We start from the raw sequence: 21,393 nt of genomic DNA on the forward strand, positions 1-21,393 counted from the left end.
TGTTTTCCATTTCATGCCTGGTTTTGTCACCAGCCTCTATCTTTGGGGGCAGCAGTGGGTACAGTACATCGGTGCAGTCTGCATTGACGATATCAGCCCAACCTAGCTCTGATTGCTTGAACTGCACTGGTGTAAATCATCTCTCAGCCCCCATGACAAAATGAGTCACTGATCCTGGCACTTGGCTGTCTTGGCAGGTCTCCCAGAATTCATTGCATGGCTCTTAGCAGTCAGGGGATGCTTTCAATGGGATATGTGGGTAGAGGTATATTGACTTCTCTGTGCCTTGGTTTCCTCATCAGTGGAACAAAGCTAGTAACCCTTACCCACTCCTTAAAATAAGAAAGGAAAACCTTCATCAAAAAACTTAGCCAGCTGTGGTTTATGTAATGCTTTGTGATCCTGTGGCAGAGAGAACTCTAGGACAGAAAAGTCAAGTTATTATGAAAAGTCTAAAAAGTCTCTCTTCCACATACTGTCAACTGGTTCACGCTGACTTAATCTCTCAACTCAGCCGAGCATCTGCTTGTCCAGAATTAGCCCTGGGGATGGGAAGCCCAATTCACATTCCACCTGCAACCTGCAAGGTGAGGCACTGATCTCACTCACCAGCTGGAGCTGGTTAGGGGATACTGTCTTGTTTCCTTTTTTAAACACTGAGCTGTCCTGCTAAGACTGTCCCTAGTTGTCTTACTCTTTTGTTCCCTGACCATCAATTTGACTTAATTTACTCTTCTTCCACTGATTTACAGACCTTCATAATACAGCACCTACTACTGCTGCCAGACTTCTTTTAATGTCAAGTTTCCCTCCCCCACCACTCTATCTAATCTTCATTAACTAGTTAATAACCACCAATTATTCTGTAAATAAATGAATGGCTGAGCTGCCACTATGTCATGCTTTCCTCCTGCCAACAGGCACAGTACCGAATTCACCAACTCACAGTCTTTACAACAGATATTTTAATAGAACAGGATTTGTACCCTGGGATGAACTTTTTGCTGTTGCTCAAGAACCACACATTTTGAATGGTTTGAGTACAAGGGAGCAGTGTTAGGTTTGCCATCGGTCTTCTGAGGTTCAAGATATCACAGCAGAGCTTCCCCACTTCCCCAGGTACCTTTCTAATAACACAGCTTTTGGAATAGACCTGCAGAAGTGACATGACCCATGCTGTGCCACCAGACTGGGAGGGGGTAGCCATCAGCTTTTCTGTTTTAGACCCATGCAGACCCAGTGGGCCAAAGTCTAGTCTCATCTCTACCAGTAGAAACAGAGTGGCAAAAGAGATGTGAATGGGATGGGTATTTCTCTTCAAAACAAGCTAACAGGTTGGAAACTCTGTTGAAAGGCAGAAGATCAGAGCCCATTCTTGATTCCCAGGTTTGTGACTTCCTGGGTGCTCTGGGGTAAGTCACTTAGTTCTGCTCCCTGGCTGCTCTGTCTATTAAAAAATGTGCTGTGGGGTGCTGAGTCTTCCTTAGAGTGTCTTAAGCAATGCTTTAAAGTCTCACATGAAAAGCTCGGCAGGAGGGAGCAGCTGTTACTAGCAGAATCACACCAGCTTCACGCAGATGTGAGTGCTGAGCAGGTTTGCCAAGTCCCAACTTCCTCCGTTGTCTGCCCTCTCAATAGCAGTGTTATGGTGCCCTCCTGCTCTGTCACGTTAAGTCCCTTGCCAGAAGGTCCCCAATGCTAACAAGATCAAACTCACAACACTCAACACAGGCTGGGAGCAGTGCAACTTTACAGATGAAAGCATGGATACAGAGAGGAGTTGAGGGTGGTACATTGTTGACATGGGCTCCAGATGAGTCAACGAGTGATTCTGTTCACGTAGACATGGGTCATCCATGTTCACGTAGACATGTATGGGTCACATACATGTGGTCGAGGTCCTGCCTGTTCTGCAGGGACAGGAGTTAAGCCCCAATCTCAGTTTTGGGTACTGTTCCCTGTGATTCACCAGCAAAGTGACTATTGCTTTCACTGACAGAAGATCAGTCCTGTTCTGTCCAGGACTCAGTACTTCCCCAACAGACCCCTGAAATTAGTAGCAGTATTCTCACTGATTTTAGGGAAGAACATGTCAGGGCATTAGTTTCTTGCTTTCTCTCTCCAGAAGGACCCATTTACTCCTCTCTCTCTGGAACAGTTGGAGAAATTTTTCACCACTGTACTGATGGAAGAAACGACTCTGCTTAATAGAAGCAGATGGAAAAAATATGAGGTCATTTGGTCACAAATGAAAAACTTGCCTACTCTAGTAGTTTAATGCTGAGTTTGCCTGCCCCATCTATGATTAGATTATTACTTATTCACTTATTCGTCTATTTAATCATATCAAGAGAGGGTGCCCTTCCTGACCCTTCTGGGTACTTGCTGATTCCTTTGTTCTTTTATTCTGCTTTTAACTGAGATTATTTCCATACAGGTTCCTTTCATAATGAGCCTTGAATTATTTTACTTTATCATCCATAAGGTTCTCTATGCTTTGTTGGTGTGTCCCTATCTATCTGAGCTATTCCTGCAGGACACATTACTCTTAAGTGACTCATAAGAATCAGCCATTTGCAGAGTCCTGGATTTTAAGGCTAGCTGGACCCTTCTCTTTCTTACCTTTTGCATGGTGATGGCCTTAGACATTACACTGTTCATGAACTTTTGGCTGTTATAGTGTGTCTTTTAGAACTAATACAAACTAAATCAAGAGGTGCAAAGCTTGTTATCTGAATCCCAGGACACTTGGGTTCTGTTCACAGCTTTGACAGTTTTTTGCATGGCATCTGATTTCAAACCTCCTTTTCTTAGTTTTACCACAGCTTTCTTGCCCATAAATTGGGGATTTCTCTGTTGGTGTTGTTTGTTTGTTTGTTTGTTTTTATCTGAAGATGAAACAAGTTGTGTAAGAGAGAATTATCACACCAATATGAAAGCCTGCGTAGGACACACAGTTTATTGATTTCCTGTGAAGTTGTCCTGGTGAACAGGTATTATTTCTTGAAAAACTGACACCATGTTTCCTGGTTGCATCTATCTAGTTTAACTAAGAGTTATTATATAAAGGGAGGGTTCTTCCATCACAATACACCTGCACAACACACCCAAGAGCTAGTAATATTAACCCTATCTTAAATTAAAGAATACATAGGAAACAAGGTGAGCTGTTTTTGGTTGTATTGCTTCATTAGTAGCAGAGGTAGAAGGAAAATCATGGGGTCCTGACGACCAGTTTTGTTGTTGAAACATTAGACAACTCCACCCCACACATACCCCACCCCCCCCCACCCCCCCCATGTATTATGGTTTATTTGTATTGTTTAGCTTTCCCCAGTGATGGGACTGCACTGAATAACTTCTTGAGTCCTTTCTTAACCTACATCCCGTGTATCAAGATGGACAGTTAACTATGCTTATAAAATCAGAAGATCCTTTCAAAACAGCAAACAAATGCCAGAAATCAATATTAAATCTGCAATAGCACCACTGCATCTCTTGTTAATAAAAGATGCAGTATACAAAACTCTATCTTGACTTCAACTAACCAGTAATAAGCACTCAGTTTAATCCAAGCACAATGAAGGACAGAGCTCAGAAAGGTGACTCAGATCCTGAGCCAAGGAAAATATAAACCTGGTCCAGAACACAGAGGTTTGGACTGACACTTTTTTACATGACTGGCAATTGAAAGCTGTGCCCTGATAGGAGAGCCTGGGAAGAAAATGTGCTCCAAGAAATTCCAGGAAAGAAATGAGGCACTTGACATGCAGTTATCCAGCCTGATCTCACAGACCAAAGGTTACTGCCATTAAGATTTCCTCCAACACAGAAGCAGTGATCTGCAGCAATCTGGATGGCGTTGGAAGGGAGAATACTGACTATAGGATGAAAGAGTTGGAAAATGTGCCAGGCACCTAAATAGCATTCATAGCACTAAACTGCAGCAGGACAGGCTCTGGAAAAAGTTGATTAATAAATACTAGAACACTTTCTTATGTCTTGCTTTTATGGTATTGCATGAGCCATGTGAGTCCCAAAACACCAAAATATTCTAGTGTAACAGTACCATGGGCAAGGAGCAGTATTAGTATCCTGTGCTGGTACATGGTGAGCCAACACATTAAGTACAGATGTAGGCATGTTTTCAATTTTTCCATCCACAGTGATCTCACCAACCTACTCCACGAAGATACCTGAGCCCAATCTCCAGACATATTTGGAAGAGGAGTTTCAGGCCTTTCTCGGTTGTCCAGGTGCATTGAACCAAGCTTCACCACCAGATACTCACTTGCTTATGTCCTTCCAAGCATGGTGCACATACTAAAGTTTAGACTAAAGTTTGGCTAACAGCCAGAAATCTTATCACTGCTCTTCATCTCACAGATAACGATACTGCACAATGGGATGTGTGTTAATATCTTGAAAAAAAGCTGATTTAAAGAGTCTGATTATATCAAAAGCTGGGCATGTATGACAGCTGCAGATCTTTCTTAGCCCTTACTTCTCAACATCAGGGTCTTAAACTAGTGGATATAAACAGCAGGCACCTGATTTCCTAACTTTATCTGCCTTTGAGGTAGGTGCTTCCATAAAAGCAAGTCTGTAAGCTCAAATAATCAGTAGTAACCCAGAAAACCGTCAGTGAAGGGTTGTACATGATTCATCAGATGAAAGGTAGATACCTCTCCATTCACTCTCAAGATGTGTCGCAGCAATAACTACCCTGGAAAAATTGTGTAATTTCTGGACATTTTAGATGTACAAGAGCTCCAGAAAGAAATAATACTGCAATTTCAACTGGCATTTTACTGGAAAACAACCAGTGTATACTCACTGGGTATTTAACCCATGCAGAAGGTGACTGGCTGGCATGTTAGACAGAGATATTCATCAGAATTTGTTCTGCAGTGAGCAGGAATTCCAAGGACCAAACTAGTAAGGAGGTGGAGGAGCTAACTTAGAGAGATTACAGAACGTGTCTTCAAATATGGCTAAAAGTAGAAGGAACATCCACACACTGGTAGGTGCCTGGTAGATAGAAAAAATCCCTAAGACTGACATCCTTCGCAACAGTGAGGTCAACGATTTTATGGGTGAGACCCACTGTGTGCTGGGAGATGTGATCATGCACAGTGTTTCTCCACAGCAATTGAAATTTTAATCCTTTCAACAGGATGCGGAACGAACATGCTTCTTTGCATTATGTTCATTCATAACACAGGATCAGAAACACTGTTACAAGTAATATTCACGTCATGCGGTGTTGTTATTAAAGCCCATGGGTTTCGGAGGGACTAGGAGACAAGCAGTGCTAAAGCAAAAGCTTATCAGAAGTCTGAGCAGCAATTAAGAGCAAGTCTATAAAAGAAGTTGGCAGATGATGGAACAAAATTATCAGGTGATGCAGTCACGAAAGGCAAACAAACAAAAATGAATTCAGGGAACAGCAATTTCTTTCTGAAGGCAGAAGAATCAACATGTCTGAAAGGAAAGTGAAGGGAGTGTAGAAATGAAGGAGAGGAGATGAGATTGTATTCTTCCATTCTGAGGAGAGGAAAACAAGTTGCAGATGAGACAATCCAATGAGATATTTTATTACTTCAGCTTTCTGGCATTTATTGCTGGTATTTATTCTGGTAATTATTGCTGTCTATTTTTCTTCTTATTTTACAAAAGTACTGAATCCATCTCCTCTGTAAAGTGTCCATTATATGCAGTCAAAAATAACTTTCCAAGCCCAATATGATCTGGATTGCAGCAGGAGCAATGACTCAAATAAGGAAATATTTCTCCTCTGCTGCTTCTGTTTCAAAAGCCAATCATGTGAATGTGTTAATTTGGACTTAACAGCTTTAGAGCATTTAGTATTTGGGAACCTAGAAGAAAATGGGGTCAGAAACCCAACCTTCCTAAAGACTGAGGCCTAATGTTATGCCTTGTACAAGGCCAGGTGCAGGGTCCTGCATCTGGGTCAGGGCAACCCCTGGTACCAATAAGGGCTGGGGGATAAAGGGATGGAGAGCAGCCCTGAACAGAAGGACTTGAGGGTACTAGTGGATGAAAAGCTGGGCATGGCCCAGCAATGTGAGCTTGCAGCCCAGAAAGCCGACTGTGTCCTGGGCTGCATCCAAAGAAGTGTGGCCAGCAAGCCAAGGGAGGTGATTCTCCCCCTCTACTCCACTCTCATGATACCCCACCTGGAGTACTGCGTTCAGCTCTGGAGTCTTCAGTAGGAGAAAGACATGGACCTCTTGGAGTGGGTCCAGAGCAGGGCCACAAAAATTATCAGCAGGATGGAATACCTCTGCCATGAAGAAATGTTGAGAGAGTTGGTGTTGTTCAGGCTGGAGAAGAGAAGGCTCCAGGGAGGCCTTCTTGCAGCCTTTCAACACTTTAAAAGGGGCTTATAAGAAAGTTTGGGACAGACTTTTTAGTAGGGTCTGTAGCGATAGGACAAGGGGTAATGGTTTTAAACTAAAAAAAAGGGAAATTCAGACTAGATATAAGGAAGAAATGTGTTACAATGAGGGTGGTGGAACCCTGGGCCAGGATGCCCTGACAGGTGGTAGACACCCATCCCTGGAAGTGTTCAAGGCTGGGTTGGATGGGGTTCTAAGCAACTTGATCTAGTTGAAGATGCCCCTGTTCATTGGAGAGGGCTTGGACTGGATGACCTTTAAAGGTCCCTTCCTACCCAAACCGTTCTATGATTCTAAGATGGGTTGAAACAGAACAAGGTCTTAAAATAAAAAGATTAGTCAGGATGACTCTGGTACAATGCTCTGGGTGATGCTCTGTTTGTGTTGAGAAAGGAATGTACTCTAAATAATTAGAAAAGATAAGGTGGGTACCTGAAGGAGATAAGGAGACCATCAAGTCAGGAAATCATTGAACAAAGAAAATTGAAAGGTCTACTCCACCTAGATCCCACCTATTGTGAATGGAATGATTAGGTGTCAAAATCAAATGAGTATGTATGTGAAGATGTTGTGTAACCTCTCACGAAAACTGTATAAAATACCTTCACTGAAAACTTCGGAGCTAGTTTGTCCAGCGCAAATCAGCTAGCTCCCCAACATTGCACAAAATAAACACCTTTACTGCTTAAAGACAAAATTCATCTCTAAGCAGTTACTCTGTGCCGTTTTGTCATCAATTTGGCGAGCCAGTCAAGAGAACTCTCCGCTGGTGCTGGAATCCAGGGGCCTGAGGACCCTCGGGGCCACCGACTGCATCTTCTGTCAGCGAGACTCCCCTACCCCTCGGCTTCTGCACAACATAAAAAGATATTTATATTTATTATTTGTTTTGAATATTTGGTTGTCTTAAGATTCGGGAAGTTGAAAACTTCCTTTAGGGTGTCTTAAGATTCGGGGAATTCCTAGAACGTAACAACTGAAATAGCACTCTGTGTCTCGTTTGTTCTATGTGTTGTCTTGTTACATGTTCAAAATTAGAGTTGTGAATCGTGTGAAAATAAAAAAAAAAATAAATTCTCGTAATTCTAGGTGAATAGCTGAAAACTTAGTATGCTGCTTAGGGCCAGAAAAAAAGTTAGAATTTGGTTTTTGGCAATTGTTCATTGAAATACATACTTTGTGCAATTGTTCATTGAAATAATACTTTGTGTGATAACGCGAACTGTCAACGTTACTAGCTGTATGTAAGTGCATGGTACCTTGTAACATACTGCCTGCATGACCGAGGGCTGCCCGGAGAGTGTGATGTGTGTGAGAGACGCGGTGTCACTGTGAAGCGAGTGGGGAGTCCCGATCTGCGTGCCCCGCGAGGGGCCAGCCAGAGACGGGCGGAGCGATTGAAAAATCGTATGAAGTGTTGGAATGCATAATTAGAAATTAGAATGGGAAACTGTGAACAAAACATTAGAACTAACATCATTGGGGAAAAGTATGAACTAGCTTCTGCACTTTGTGTCGCAGGTGCTGTCTGTATACTCAAGCAAAGCATGGCAAGTGTCTAAGATATATTATCTCCTTCCACCACCCCCCCCAAAAAAAAAAAAACAACACAAAAAAACAACCACAAAAAGGCCAAAAAATAAGTTTAAATAGAGGTCTTCAACTGTGGTGTATGTTCTGAGATAAGTATGGTGCCTCCAATAATAACTAATACATTGTAGACAAATATATCAGACTTATTAGGAAGATAAGGGGCAGGCCAAGCAAAGAAATAAATACCAAAACACCCCTGGGATGTATCTTGAAGCATTGGAAAGAATTTGGCGGAAATCCTGGTGGAAATTTGAACAAAAAGACATTTTTAAAACTATTGTCAGAAATGGTGGCCTCTGTATACATTAGGTGATGGTGAAAGATGGCCACTCGAAGGAAGTCTTCATTACAACACAATTTTACATCTTATGCTGTTTCTCCATAGAGAACAAAAGTGGGATGAAGCAATGTGTGCAGATATGTTTGTGTGGCAGAAGGAGTGCAGGATTAACACCACCTGATCTTTGATTATGGCTCTAGAAAAGGATAGGGAAAAGCTGAGAACTAAACTGGAAAGATGTTCTTGTTGAAATTTTTGTGTAATATATGATTGCTATGTTTTGTGGGGGAAAAAAAAAACCAAAACAAAACAAAAAAAAAAAAAAACATTCAGGTTGTGGTTCCTCCTGTGGAGCAACCAGAATGAAGCACCTTGTAAGATTAAAATTTGCACTAATGTAGGACCTGAACCAGGTGGGGGGAGTCAAGGACCCTGTGAAAGTGTTAAAGTATTGGGGTGACCCACTCAAAGGTGCGACTGAGTCATGCTGGAGGCATGGCAGGCTGTTTGCTGTTTGCCTGCAAAGTTATGATAAATAAAGAACACAGACTTAAAGAAACAAGTAGCAGATTTGCATTCAGGGTAAGAAAGAGTTAAAGCAGAGGCGCTGTTGCAGAGGCAGGCATTGGTAACCTGCAGAGCAGGAAGAGCATCTCCTGCCCCCAATCCTTCAGATGGTGAGGAGGAGGGGGTTGCTGCTGCTGACAATGGAGCAGAAGGACCTGACAATGTCACCCCAATTGCTGTAGCATTTGTAGTACAACAGGGCCGGTAACAACCCCTTTAGGGCAGGCAATGGGGCCAGAGGGTCTGACCAAAATAAAGGTGAATCTTTGATGGAGAACTTTAGATGCTTGGAAGTTGGTTGTGAAAGACTGTCAGGATGATCTAATAGGACTAGATTAAGTTTCGAGTTGATTGTTACTAGGTAATAGTGATGTAGAAAAGTTAATAGAAGGAACAGGGAATGTTGATAGAGAAGAGCTGGGTCGTGCTAAACTGGCAGAGGAGGAATGTCAGGCAGAAGTGAAAGAGTGAATCCCTCTCCTGTGGGATCGGATCACTGTGCATATTGTAGGGAAAGTGGGCGCTGGAAGCGAGATTGCCCTAAAATGAAAGAACCATCAAGGGGTTCTGGTGAACTAGGGACTAGAGAAAAATGAGGTGGAATTTTTAGTGGATACAAAACCAACTTATTTGGTGTTAAACTTCAGTGAAAAGAATTTGTTACAGTTGTGGGAGCTGCTGGCCACCAGGAAAAAAAAAGAAAACATCCTAAAACCTTTAAAGTACAAATTAAGAAAACAAATAGGTATGCCAAATTCACCAAAATCTTTGTCAGGATGAGATTTATTAGAACATCTAGACGTTTAAAGGAGAAATGAAACTAAAAATTAAAGATGATCAATTAATTGAAATCTTGAGTTTATCTTTAATTCAACAGAAGAGTGGAAAAGAGGACCTCCCTGAAGTAAAAGAAATCTTTAACCAGGTATATCTGGGAATAAATTCCAGGTAAGGCAAAGAATGCTTTGCCTGTTACAGTAAAAATGGAAAGGGGGAGGCCCGCCTAGTTCGGATAAAAGAATATCCCTTGGTCAGCAGGGCTGTGGGGGATATTGGCACAAAAATTGGAAAAAAATACACTCTGTAGTAGTTCTACTACCATTGTAAATCTGTGTGTTTTGCCATGACAGGGACTTGTTATGGGATGCGCAGATGAAACTCTGCATTGACAACGAAGTACAAGGAATAAGGTTGGTCAGGTGCCTCCTACCATAGTCAAGGGCAAGACTGGGTTGGCCTCTGTGTTTGCCACCAAGAAGAATCTTCAGCTCTACTGTTGGCTGCAACCCAGTGGGTGTTGAGCAGTGGGAACATATGCCGTGCCAGACCTTGACGTGAGGAATGGCCCCCTCTGTTATAAGAGGGTCACCCAGGAAGGAAGAACATAAAACGACCCATTGAGGCACTGATTCATAGTATAAATATTTAGACTGACAAAATTGTAGGGAGAACATGAATCAAACTGGGACAACTGGAAAAGGAAACTGTCCAGGACAACAGTGACAAACTAATTTTTCAGAACTCCCAAGAAAAGAGGGGTTTCAATACATGCTGGTCATGACAGATGCCTTTTCAGGGTGGCCTGAAGCACTCCCTTGCCAAACCAATAAAGCTAATGAAGTAACCAAAGTACTATTATAAGAAATAGTACCGAGATTTGGGGTTCCAGCAGTAATCTCTTCAGACAGGGGCTCACACTTTTGTGCACAAGTCGTTCAAGCAGTAAGTAAAACATTAAAAATCAATTGGCAACTGCATACACCCCACAGACCCCAAGCAAGTGGGCAAGTAGAAAAAATGAACCATCTTATTAAACAGTAAATTGCCAAAATATGCCAAGAAACAAATTTATATTGGTATCAAGCTTTATCTATTGCTCTAATCAGACTGAGGGTCAAACCATGGTCAGAAGAGAAGCTAAGCCCATTGTATCTTGTATGGCAGACCCTACGTGATACAAGTTATAAATAGTGAAGCTCTAGATCAAATAGATAACCAGTACGTGTATGTTTTATGTTGTAACTGTAGGGAAACAAATAAATAAAAATGCTACAGTAGTATTAGAACACCAGCCTAAGCAACCTGACTATAAACAATTTAGTCCTGGTGATTGGGTATATGTTAAGAATTTTTCAGGAAACCCTCTGCAAGAAAAGTGGGACAGACCCTTCCAGGTGTTACTGACTACGTTCACAGCAGTACGAATAAAGGAGCAACCCACCTGGATTCACTACTCCCGAGTCAAGAAAACTGAGAAAACTCCTGAGAAACCATGGACTTCTGAATGAGGAGGAGCACCTGCCCTAAAGCCTTCCCAATGCTGATTCTTGGACTTTTGATAAGTATAACTTCATCTCAAGCTCCCATTTTAGAATGGCCATGGTCTAATGCGCAAATTATCAAAACACTTCCATGGGTTAGGCACACCGCTCTCCATGAACCTAGAGCCTAACCCAGGTCTAGCCATTTGAGTTTTATCTAACAACAAATCATATACACAACAAGACTGGAATAAGACTCAGAATTCATTAAAGGTGTTAATATAATAGGACAAGAGATGAAACAATTCAAGCTAATAACACCTATGGAGAACTGGTCACTTACATTTAGTCATATGAAAGATATAGACAATAATGTTTGGCAAAAGGAAAAAAAGGAAGGACCAGTTTCCTGCCTGTGGGGTAGTGTTAAAAAGGATAAAAGAAACAAAGCCCAGTGTGAGCTTAAACTATTGTTAGATTGGTCGGTTTCAATTATGTATTTATGGGCTAGCAAAGACAGAGGTGCTTCTGAAATGTTTATCATTAAGCTTGAAGAAAGTCCTACTACTAAGCCACCTTTAAAGATTACCAGGCTTGGTGGCAACTAGCAAACTTTACCTACAACCCACTACATGAACAAATTGAAGCATACGCGCTCACAATTAGTGCAGCAAAAGAACAATCTTTCCTGTTTTGACACCAAAAAGTCATTGTCAGACCCATGGACCATAATGTTTGGGCAAGTTATGATCAGACCAAAGGCAAATGGCAATCGATTAGCATTGAGGCATGTATCCCCAGAGAACAACTGGGATACATCTGTGAAAATGCAGTAATAGAGAATGAAGATCTATGTCTAGATATTAAAAAGGGTACGTTTACTTCTGAAATGTTTCCACATATTGAAGCCCAATCACAAGTGTTTTATGTAGGAAATGGATGTGCATGTGTTAGAACTTCTTGTGTTAACTTTACTACTGATAATTGTCATCAAAAAGCCAATGGAACTAATTTTTGTGTATGTAATGTTACTAGAATTGTAGGCTGTGACTTTGATTATGTTGTTCCTGTAACTACTAGACAGTTAATTGAAGCTGATTATACCCTGTATCACGATGTACCTGAATTACAGATAGGCATGAACATTAGTCTCTTTAAAGTAATGCTCAGACATCCCGACATAGAAAAACTGGTCCAAGAAGTAAACAGAACGGCCCAGGGCATACTTTGGCAGGTAAAACATGACTCTGAAAATATAAAATCTATCTTAGCCAATGCAGAACAAGTATGAGAACATTATTGGTGGGACATCTTCGCAGGACGTTCCCCTAAAGCAACACAAGTATTCCATTATTGAGTACATCCCATACTAATCACATGGGGAGGAATGATCCTATTATCCCTCTTGAACGTCTGTCTGTGGTATAAACTAAATGCCATAGTTAAAAGAACACAAATAATGTGGACAATGATACATGTCTACCAAAGCCCTTTGTCTTTGAAACTTGACGAAAGAATTCGTAAGTCTCAAGAAAAGGGGGGAATGAAACCGAACAAGGTCTTAAAATAAAAAGATTAGTCAGGATGAGTTTGGTACAATGCTCTGGGTGATGTTCTGTTTGTGTCGAGAAAGGAATGTACTCTGAATAATTAGAAAAGGTTCCACTGAATGTACTCTGAATAATTAGAAAAGATAAGGTGGGCACCTGAAGGAGATAAGGAGACCATCAAGTCAGGAAATCATTGAACAAAGAAAATTGAAAGGTCTACTCCACCTAGATCCCACCTATTGTGAATGGAATGATTAGGTGTCAAAATGAAATGAGTATGTATGTAAAGATGTTGTGTAACGTCTCATGAAAACTGTATAAAATACCTAACTTTTCACTGAAAACTTCGGAGCTAGTTTGTCCAGTGCGAATCAGCTAGCTCCCCAACATTGCACAAAATAAATGCCTTTGCTGCTTAAAGACAAAATTCTTCTCTGAGCAGTTACTCTGTGCCATTTTGGCATCAGGGTGAACAGGTAATGTCATCACAGTGGTGTATACCCTACCAACACATAAAGGGGGTAACAGCTTTCTGATATTACCCTTAAACACTGCTATCTTCCCAGCTGATCTACTCAGCCTCTTCACTTCTCTCTTCAAATACAGGAGAAGAAAAAATCAGAAAAAATCAGGACATGACATATTCAACAGGTTTCTAAATCTCATTGTGGGAGATACCGAACATATCATCTCAGGTTTTGCTTGCTGAAAAGTAGGATGTGCAAAAAGAAAACCCCAATATACAGGGATACATTGATGTAGATTAGAAAATAATGAGGAATTGCTCAGAGGAGTATTGTCTCTTCACACTTCTGGCTGCAGTCACATTAACCTTGTTTAACCTGCATTGTACTGGACTGTTCCTATAACAGGGTAAGCCCTATGAGATGGAGTCAAGATGATTAAGCAGGACCCACCCTTCTTTGGTCTATAAGATTCATTGGCTGTTGCTCTTCAAGAGAAGAGTGAATACCTCTTACTAGTCAGTCTCAGCTCTGAATAAGCTCTTGCAAGTCAAAAATGAGTGTTCACCACCTCTTCATGAAAGAAGGCAGAGATGTTTTGTCCATGTTCCAGACTAGGGCTTCAGGCACAAAGACATGGAAGAAGTCTTTTAGGGTCACACAGGGATCCTGAACGTGAGTTGTAGTTTCCTGCTGTCTAAGCCAAACATTTTCCCAGGAGATACCTTCAACCCCTCTTTGGAGAATGTCTCTCTCTGCAAGCTCAAAGAGTGAAACAGTCTGAATGGAAATGGCTGGGAATATAGGCACACAGCTCCAGGCTCTTTTTTGCTCTGAAAATACTCAATTGTCTGTCATCTGTGGATACATAACCAATTACGGCAGCAACCAAAGAAATTAAATACATTATCTTGGTTTAGGGGGAATTAAAAAAACAAACAAACAACACAACAAACAAAAACCCCAAAACCAACAGCTGCCACTTCAAGAGGGAAAAATAAAATAATAATCCTGGAACAAATCTCTTAGACTCCTGTAGGGCCCTCGTCCAGCAGCTATCCTAAACATAAAAAAAGAAATTTTTCCTGCCCTGGGTAGAAGCCCATATCAGCCCTCCAGCTTCACTGTTACGTCATTTAATGCCTATTGCCTGGATTAATAGGCATCTCAATCAAAAATACTTTTTGGAGCAGAACTTGGCTGCAGCTGCTTTCCTTTCTGGGGATTCCCTACAGTGCTCTATAAAGCAGCAGATTAAATACTGATGGAGAAGTGCTGGGAAATAGCAATTGTAGCCATGGTGATTGTTCATACTTACGCCAGTACATTAGATCTTGGTGTCTGAGTGGGAGAATATTAGTTGAGGTGCTAGGGTCATGCTTTGATATACCAGGACTCATATTTAGAAGTTATATATACGGTACCAAACACCTTCACAGTGCTAAAGGTACATTAATTATACTTTCTGTGACAGTCTATAGTCTTGGTAGAGATATATACACTGGTGATACATCATTAGCCTTGAAATTCCAAGTGTTCATTTGATTTATTAATGGCAGAATGGTTTCTCTTTAAACATAACCATTTTAGGAGGTTCGATATATAATAAGGGCTTTGGAACAGCACTGCTTCTCTTCATTCCCCTGCAGATACCTAGCAAAGTCTTATTTGTTTGTAGAGACATCCCTGGGTGAGAAGGCTTTAAAGAAAAGAATGCCAACCTGTCTTTCTTCCCTTGCTCCCCATCCAAAGCCACTGGGCATAGGAGTTTTGTATTTTGCATTTTGCATTTTTTGTAATTTGCACATAATATACACAATTATGAGTAGCATTGGTTAATCAGTGATTTTTGTGAAGCACAAAAAGCTCAGCTGCCGGTAACTTGAACATGGGCAGACTACTTGCTTCTGTACCCATGCCCTCCCATCCCAGGAAATGGGTCCAATGCTGTGTGGTCCATAGGTTGATGGGAAGTAGCATATCTCTCTCCTGATGCCAAAGCTGAAGGTAGCAAAAGCCATCTGCATTGTAGGATGTTTCCCAACATGAGTTATGCTTCTGCCCCCCTCTGAGCTGCTATGCTAATGTATGCCATGGTCTGCCTTGCAGAGAGGCCAGGATTGTTATGCCTACCTTTGCCCTGTCATCTAGGTCTGTGGATGGAGGTGAGCAGATTCTGTGCTCTCCCCTGCTGCATCTAGCCTTGACCAGGTATTTTCCACCCTTCACTCATTACCTGCGATGTCGCTGGTACCTAGCTATTAACTATCAATCAGCACCATCAGCCTGAAGTAGCACAAGGTAGTTTTGCTGTGATCGACACATGGTGGATTTACAGGAGTTTCCAGCCGTACTCATATCCCTGGTCTAGCAAGTCCCTCCTACTGCCAGCTCTGTGTGCAATCACAGCTCAGAATAGTGCTTCAAAGGGCTCTCCAGTAAAGATACCAAGATAAAATTGCCTGACATAGGTCACCCCTATTCTTTCGCAACAGCATCACAGAGTGCTTCTGAAAACTGCAGCATCCTGGACAGTAACCTTAAACTCCCTGGGAACAGAAACATACTAAGAGGAGGCAGCCCCACATGTTTTCCCTCGGGCTGAGAAGGGGACAGAAGACTCTTGTCTCTTCCAAACCACCATCACCTCTTGCATGGGAAAGCCACAGATCCCTACCTGCTGCCAGCCTAGAAACAAGCCATTTGAGACCAAGCAGCTGTCAAGAATAATGCGATAGCTTATAGGAATCTGAGAGCAGATCCAGGCTAAACCCAGGCTTGCTAATGCCTGATAAATGTCAGCCTTGTCTGTTTTCGGGTAGGTAGGGGGAACAGAGCAAAGGCTGCTTGCACTTCATGTTGCTTCCATCTGACTAAAGCTGCCAGAGCTGGGTCAGGTGGACTGCTGATAAAAATGTAACTCAACAGGTCTCTGACGTCTGTAAACACCTCTCTCTGGAGGAAACTGGGATCTGGGGCCCACAGGGATAATGCAAAATGGCAGTGGATGTATCCCAGAGGGACATGCAGCCGCAGGCTCGTCAGTGAAAGACGCAGAGAAAAGTTGTGATGCTGGATGGAAACAGAATTCTCAGGGGCGTAGCCAGCTTTGCTAAAAAGCTTTTCAACCTGTCTCTGTTCACTCAAATGAGGTCACCCCCTGCACCTCCACAAAACCCAGGAGCTTCTCCTGGTCATCCCACTTCAGCAGTATCAGTCTGCTCCTCCCTGGAGCAGCTGGCAAGAGATGTCAGGTTTTAAAGCACATATTCAGGATAATAGCACGATTGCTGTTTAACTTCTAAATTATGTATCACCCCCCTAGCACACGCTCTCAGCAGGTGTCTGTCTCGGAGCTGTACAAGGGCACTGTCAGCTCCACACTTGTCATCAGCCTGGAGCAGTTTCAGACGAGATCCTCCCACCTCTCTTGGTGCTTCCAGTTGTTTTAAAAATGAAGTCAGGTAGGTCAGCAGATTGAAAGCCATCACTCTGATGGTTTCAGGCAAAGGAGAAGTAGGGACCAGAACTGGTAACCCCTCATTTGAGAGGAGGTGACCTCAGGGTGGAGTAGACAGGGGAGGATCAGCAGAGGTGGGGAGGGGGAATTTTTTAAACTGCTCGAAGCAGTCTTACCTACTGTATCTCGAGCCATGTCCATCTGGCTTTTGAGACAAAAAAAGGGGGGTCCTTCTGCACAAATAACTGCTGGGCTGTGGCCTAGCTCTGCCAGGATTATATTGGCTTTTGTGCAGCACAATCAATACAATCCTTTACAGTTTAATTTATATTTTTTAGTCAGGTGGGAAAGTGGGGAGGTCCAAAAAGAAGCTGAGCAGTGAAGTAGGAGAGTCACACTGCTTTTATGCTTGCTGACTGTTGTCCGTTTTTCATGTGGATTATGACCTGTGGTCCCCTTACACAGCAAGACTGTGCTGGTTCAAAGCATGGCATGACTCACCATGTATGTGCCTCACTAGAAAAAAGGTCTTGCCTTCTTGCGGTGATTTCACAGAGCTGGCATGAACCATGCCCCGTAAGTGGTATGGACAGGGCTGAAGCTGAACTTATCTTCAGGGAGGAATTCTGAACTGGAAAAGGGAATTTAGTGGAGCTCCTTTAATATGCGTGATGAATGCCTGACCTGAGGGGCCAGACTGCAGCAAATGACCTTTCCGACATCAGACCTCCTTCACCACAGCTTGAATTATTCTGTGATCCTTGCAGAAAGGACCCTGGGATCTGTCATTAGAGATTCAAAATGGCTATTAAAGCCATCTGCCCCAGGCATGACCTGGTTTGCTTTCTGATGCCAAATACATATGATGATAATTTCTGAAAGATGGGGAGCACTGCCCTTAGATACACAGACACACACAAAACCACTTCCCAAACATCTAACACACACTCATTTTCTCCTCGGACTCTCCTTTGAGTTGATCTTTCCAAAACACTGACCCAGTGACCCCATTCCCTCCCCCACCCCCCCCACCCCAGCCCCCAGTAGGCCTTCAATTAAATCCAGAATTGCCTCTGTACAAAAGGAGCTCTGTCAGCTCCATTCAGAGAGGAACAAGTGGCCTGAATAGCTTCGGGTGCACTGGAAACCGAGAAACAGTGTGGTCTTGTGTTAAAGTTGAATGGTGGCGAGGGGGGCGGTTGGAGGTTGAGGGGGAGCGTTGAATCAGTTAAAGTAATTATTGAGTCATTCGGGAGGCTAGGAGGGGAGGAGAATTCTTCCTAGACAAAGACCTGCAATAGACACATAAGACATTTCACCCCTTAAGGAGGTCTTGGGCAGAAAAGGAAAGTATCAGGTATAAAGCAGCAATTTGTAGAAGTCAGAGCTACTGTGATGCTCTGGCCTCTTGTTCTTCTTTTGAGTTGGTTGATCTTGGACCTAGCTCTTCTTCACTTCTTTATTCAGTTCAGAGAGTCCAAAGGTCTAATTCACTTCTTCTGTGTACAGGGGTTACAGCTCAGCGTGTTTACATACATCACGGAGACAAGGGATTTGATTACTTTCTATGTCCCGGAATCATCTAGATGGTGAACCCAGAGAAATGTCAGGATCATTACAGAAAGACCTCTATCATTTGTCTGACAGTTAATACTAATCTGACAGCTTCCTAAGCAAAGTACTTTGGATGTAACCCAAACCTGAAAAACTGTCACCCATCAACTCGGCAGGAAGACCACATCCATGTACATGTCAGTGCTATCCATCAGAAACTAACCAACAGTGAGAGCAACAGAGAAGACAGTTTAAAAGGCCAGGAGAAAAACTCTCCAGCAGAGAGATGGGGCAGCGGTCCAAAACCAGCAGTGGCTTTCTACAGAGGTTCCTCTGCTGCTGCAGGGTATATGCATCTCTCCAAGAGCAAGGTGCCATTCAGAGGCAGGAAAATTGTCTCTGTTACTCTGTCACACAGAGTGGTATCCTGTATCATTACATCCACTACAGCATGCCTCCCACTCCTGTCATGAAGAAGATCTCAAGACATTTCTAGACAAACCTTTAGTGAAGAGTCTTCTGATGATTCTCTGCATATAAGACCAATGCATGCATATGAACCAGAGGAGACCGAGAGGACAAGATTTGTAGCAACGTCTTATTTTCTCTACTTATTCCAGGGCAGGAAAGACTGCCCAAGTGTTCATTTTCTGGTGTTTTGCCTGTCCACACTGAAATGTGAGTCCCAAGGTAGAAGTTAGTGAGTAGTAAACTTCAGGTAATGATCCAATACAATTTGTATTTTTCCCTACTGAGAGATTAGGATTTCAGCACATTTATTAGTTATTTTCACTTATTCAATTATTTGTTCCTCGGTGAATGAGATTTTTTTTTTTCAATGCCGTGTTCATTACAAATAGGAAAAAGAACTATCAGGGTGCCATGCTGGTTAGTGATACCAGTCAGAGCAATCACAGATTGGGCAGTGTACAATAGTCCTGCTGTCAGAAACACTGTTCTGTGAGGATAAAAATCAGTACATGTTAATTCTCTTCCCTTCCAGAATCTGTTCTTCCTGCCAGTGAAATAATCACTGTGTTTATTACTGTTTATTCATACTGCAATAGTTTTCTGAAGCCTGGGTCACTCAGCAGAAACTATGAATCTCCCATGCTCTGTGTATATAGACTAAGGCACCAGGATAATCAGGTATCAGCCATTAAAAGAAAAAAAAAAAAAAAAAAAAAAAAAAAGAGTAAATATTCACACAAAACCTTAGATTTTTAGGGTTTTGACATGATTATCTCTTCTCCTTTGAGGTACAAAGTCACAGCATTGCAGAGCTCTTTACTACAAAACACACTAAATATCAGCAGCAAACTTTTCCTTCTAATTATCAGAGCTAATAATAACCCTGCTAAATTTCAGGGGAAGGTACATCCAACATGTCCATGCACACAGCCTGTAGCAGGGAACTGGCTAAGCCCAGGAACAGTTTGGCCTTATAGGCTATATTTGCTTGGGTAAGCCATGCTAACGTGTCCAAGAGGCTCCCAAAGTATGAGATGGTCTGTATAGGACTTAACAGGGTATCCTTACGGGTCTGTGCTGTGCCAGTGCAGAAATGCTCTTAGGTAGTTTTGAAATTGTGAGGTTTAACTCCTAAATGTTCCCTCTTGCTCCTCAGCACAACCTTGGGGCTCTTCTGCTCAGCCTTTTCTTTCTCATATGGCATTCATGCTGCTCCTCAAACTCATCTCTGCAGCTCAGAGTTGATGCCTCCTCTCTCACAACAACAAAACATGCTACAACAACATGCTGAGTCATGGTTTGGCTCAGTCAAAGACAATGTCATCTCCTAGCAACAGTGAGATGATGCTAATGGGATCCTTGCAAGTGCAAAGCTGCAATGGCAAGCATGTGCAAAGGCTGCCAGGGCAGGTTTCACTTCTGGATCTCATGCTATACCTTGCTCACCAGGGGCAGAGGTCATGGCAAGCTGAGGTTTTGAAGCAGAGCTTCTCCTGTGACCAGAATGGCCATGAATGACAACACCAAGACAGCAGATAAATCCTGCCTGAATGCACCATGATGAAAAACCAGCTACAGGGCTCAAGCTGAGCTCTGTCTCAAAGGGAAGTTGTGTTATGCCCATCTTACAACAGGCAGTTAGTCATAGACTGCTAATGACTTGGTTGGCCTTTGTGGGACCTATTTCCAGGTGGAATCAGAATTGCTGGAGCTTGACTCATAGACACTGTCCTGACAGAAATCTTTTGTATCTCAAGGCCTGAAAAGGCCCATTACCTTGAAGCTGAGTTTGCATTCACTGAAGCTTTTGAGCAATGCATTTACTGCTACAGTTTGATCTTGCAGGGGCTTAAGTAGCTGTGAAAGGAGTGGCACCTCCCGGTTATGCTACCAAGTTGGAATGAGCAAGTTCTGAGCATTTTCTGCCCTACAAAAATTGTGACCACATGGTTCGTTGCTTGTTTTAGGCAAAGCAGAGGCAAAACAGGGTTCATGTCCCATTAGCACTATGATTTCAGTGAGCGCTTGGTGCCCTAAATAAGTCATGGAGATGGCCTGATGTATTTGCAAAGTAACCCATGAAATGAAGTACAGTTTTAGTCAGAGCTTTTAAGCCCTTCCATGATATGTTTTAAAGTCCTTCCTTTTACAGCCCTTTCCTCCATCCTCTATAAAGAGAAGGACAGGTTTACAACATCCATTGCAGTTAACAGGGTGGAATAGGGTAAAGTAGTAGGTACTTCCAGTGATGCAAGAGGTGATTAAGGAGTGAGGTTTTTCAGCAGATCATTCAAGTTGTAACTAAAGATATATGTCACCCTTCTTGAACCTATCCTGGAGCAGTTACCTTAGCATTTTCCCAGCTTCACCTCTATTCCTGCTTGGCTACATTTCCTTCTAGGTTCTCCCTCCCCTCCTATGAGCTTGATGTTAATTTCCAAGATTATGTTCAAGATTTGGAGAATGATAATGAACGGGTTTTGTCTTACAAGATGGAAAAAATAAAAACATTACCTTTTTTTTTTTAAATTTTTCTTTTCTCTCCATCTTTAGCCTTATTTCATGATTCTTTTGAAGAGTCACATATAAGGCACAGAGGAAACATGCAAAGTGGGTAGGCTTTGTCAACGTAAATGAAACACATTATGCTTCTACAAGGTACCAGCTGACTGTATCATTATTAGCAATGGTAATAAAAAATGCAACTCTCTCACCTTAAGGGGATTTGAGTCACTGACATTTTAATTAACAAGGTTGCTGTCTCCCAGCGT

At 42.3% G+C, this 21,393-nt stretch overlaps 1 protein-coding gene across 6 annotated transcripts in view; it reads right to left on the bottom strand.

Annotated features, from left to right (window-relative positions):
- Window positions 1-21,393, bottom strand: part of ADGRB1 (adhesion G protein-coupled receptor B1) — a 295,063-nt gene that overhangs the window by 235,236 nt on the left and 38,434 nt on the right. The window lies entirely within an intron of this gene.

The sequence above is a fragment of the Falco peregrinus genome, chromosome 3 (genome assembly GCF_023634155.1).
Source record: "Falco peregrinus isolate bFalPer1 chromosome 3, bFalPer1.pri, whole genome shotgun sequence".
NCBI lineage: Eukaryota > Metazoa > Chordata > Aves > Falconiformes > Falconidae > Falco > Falco peregrinus.